Below are 3,066 nucleotides of genomic sequence, written 5' to 3'. Positions count from 1 at the left end.
AACTTGGCCGTAGCCAGAGAAAAAAGTCTTTGGGAGACCAGTGGTGAAGGGGAAAGTTTTCGGGGGTTTTCCACAGTAGGGATCTCACTTAGGTCATTAACTTCAAAATAGTTCGAGGAGGCGGAGGGGTTCATCCGCTTTGATAAGGAATTCCCTGGGTACTCTCCTTTTCAATGCAATGCGGCTATGAGCGATGCGTAAGAGTTCGAGGTGCAAATGAACTGTACACAAGACGCTGGGAGAAAGGAGGTGTCGTAAGCCCTTGTGGCCTAATGGATAAGGCATCGGTCTCCTAAACCGGGGATTGTGGGTTCGAGTCCCACCAAGGGTAGTAGTTTTTTTCTTGTTGATTCTCCACGGCATATGTTCGGTGAGTTGCTGGTATTTTTATTTAGGTACGTATAATTAGTTCTCCGAACCGTGGGTTGTTGGATCGAGATCCACCGGTAGTATTTTTCCCTCCTGATTCTCCTAGGCGCTTGTTTTGTAAGCCGTTGTATTTATGTAGAACTGATGATTCATCGATTTTAATTCATCAGATTTATGTCAGGGGTTACGCTTGTGCTCATAAATGTTTACTTGGGATATACCGTTTACATTTTTTTGTCTTCCTTCAAATATAGACTTTTTATTGCAGCATAAATAAGTAGCTATTAAATATTCGTGATGAAATCCTGAAATTTTTGGCATTGATGGCTGAATTTTCACATCGCGCCGATTGACTGCTGAAAAGTACTTGGATTTTTAAATCAGTCAATACGAATATTAATGATGACCTTACACTTCGATTTTTTCTAAATAGAATCGAATAAGAATTGGAACCTTTTACTTACGACTAAGCTTTTTCTCGTTCGGTTGATAATTATCCGAACTCGTGAATAGTGTTACTTAATCAGGAAATCTAAGTGCAGATGATGTTTAATAAGTCATTTCATTGAAATACTCAGTTTTTCGAACGTCATCCGTTTTTAGGCACAGAATGAGTGATTAAAAATAAAATTAAGTCGTTCAGTTTAAGCTGCGTGTTTTTTACAGCCTTTGCTCCGATTTTGAATCATTTTTTTTGCTAATTATTCAGTTCGCAGTTTTAGTGCAGATTTTGAATTATTTATAATATCATTTTCTGTGGTACGCTGGGATGTGCAGCAGCAATTTGTGGTTTTCAATTATGTTTAGAATATGATTTCGGGTCACCTAATATATGCACTTTATTGTTAGCAGTTAATTATTAAATTAATTATTTATCATCTCTCAGTTATTATAATTCAAATAACGCTAGGTAGTATTACCATTTTAGTGCAAATTAATTTCAATCCTTTGAAAACAGCCACGTCTTTTTACGTCTGCAATCCCAGAATTAAAGTGGTATTGATAATAGTGGATAAATATGTTTCTGAAACATTAAAATGCGTTTAGTTGTCTAACTATTTCTGCCTTTGGTACATTTATTTATGAATACATTCGTCCCGTTCTGACTGCATTCTCTGGATACAGAAACTCTTTTAGAATTATATCGTTTCAATGAAATCCGAAGAATATTGTGCCAGAAGCACAACAAATAACTCAATTTATTTATTCATCAATTTCTTTGGATTCCTTTTAAAAACTACATGGAGCTAAGGAACACCCTTTCTATTGAGGAGCGCCGTGTTATCTCAGTCTGTCAGCCCAAATCGTATAATGAGACGATTGAAGTGCTTCAGTAATTTTTAGATGTACTTCCTGATATAAGTTTCTCCGTTAAACCGTTTCTATGCTTAAATATTCTGGTAAATATTGCGTCATCATCAGCAGTAATAATCCTAAGGTTGGTTTAACGCAGCTCTCCGCTCATTTTTTGAGTTCTTCTATTGGAATATCTTTTGACTCCTACATAATTCTTCTGTTTTACAACTTTCATCAATTGCTATATCATTGATTGATATATCAATGAGATACATATAGCAATTGATCAAACCAATAGATACTATCTCATATATCGTAATTGAAATGGGCTAACTCTAATTACGACGATATGACTGAATGATGTTCAGTGAGAGATCTTATTTCAAACCTTTTGAAAGCAATACTTCAGTAAGGAATGAAGCATAGGCCCAGAATTGAAAGTTTATTTTTTTTAATGGTGCTTTGACTTTCAGCAATTAAGGAGCTCATCATCAATAGCCATTAATCCTAAGATTGGTGTAACGCAGCTCCCTCTTCAATTCTCATATCGGCTGATTTTCTAACACCCAATTAATTCTTCTGTTTTCATACAAGCTTCATCGCCTACCCTATCTATGTATTCCACTCGTCGCCTAACCCTGACTTTCTTACCCTCCACCTATCCTTCAACGATAATTATCATTATTCCACCGTATCTTAATTGCATCAATTGATGGTACCTAATCTCCCTCTTATGAATTTGAAACCTAAAAAAAAAATCAGGGAAATAATATCACCAATGCAAAGCCTGCTGCGGAGCACGCTAAAACCGTTTCACAACGTAAATTTCTTAACCGTAGGACTACTAGATTTACAAAATATTGTAAAATTAGCCTTTCCGGGTGAATTGAAGTGATAAACTCTTCTTTAGCTCTACATCGCGTGACTTTATTTCTACCGATTTTTCGGGTAGCAACTCGTTACTCATCCTCGAGACAAATGTCATGAATCTAGACTTTCCGCTTGTTTTATACGGACACTGGTGTCGGGGAATTGGTTTAGAACCTATTTTTGGACTGGAGGACGATCGAATTTTAGCTGCGGACCGTTGGATTCCCACTCTCCATTTGTATTCTTCTTAAGACTCTATTCCAAAAGCTACCGATGGTGTGTCCTGAATTTTGATTTGATTCCCCCCTCTGCAGGCTTATTTTATTCATAGTGTTTTATATTGCAGTATCTTTATAGTGCTTCTGTTTCAATGTAAAGTTAACAACGAGTGCACTTTGCTGGTCTGCTCATTTTGTTTGGTTGACCGGAGTTGTAGTGGAGCCTCTGAAATCAAGTGCGGAGGAGTTTCGTTCACTGCCCAAAAAGTTCAAGGTTTTTTCAGTGACGTAAACATTTTCGCCCTTTCTCTTA

At 36.8% G+C, this 3,066-nt stretch overlaps 1 non-coding gene across 1 annotated transcript; it reads left to right on the top strand.

The window, feature by feature from the left end:
* Window positions 1-258: 258 nt before the first annotated feature.
* On the top strand, window positions 259-331 carry Trnar-ccu. The gene has a single exon. It is a non-coding gene; the product is annotated as a tRNA-Arg (tRNA).
* The last annotated feature ends 2,735 nt before the right edge of the window (window positions 332-3,066 follow it).

Source organism: Ischnura elegans, chromosome 3 (genome assembly GCF_921293095.1).
Source record: "Ischnura elegans chromosome 3, ioIscEleg1.1, whole genome shotgun sequence".
Classification (NCBI taxonomy): domain Eukaryota; kingdom Metazoa; phylum Arthropoda; class Insecta; order Odonata; family Coenagrionidae; genus Ischnura; species Ischnura elegans.
Note: the sequence above shows the minus strand (reverse complement) of the source record. Positions and strands in the feature narration are given on the sequence as shown.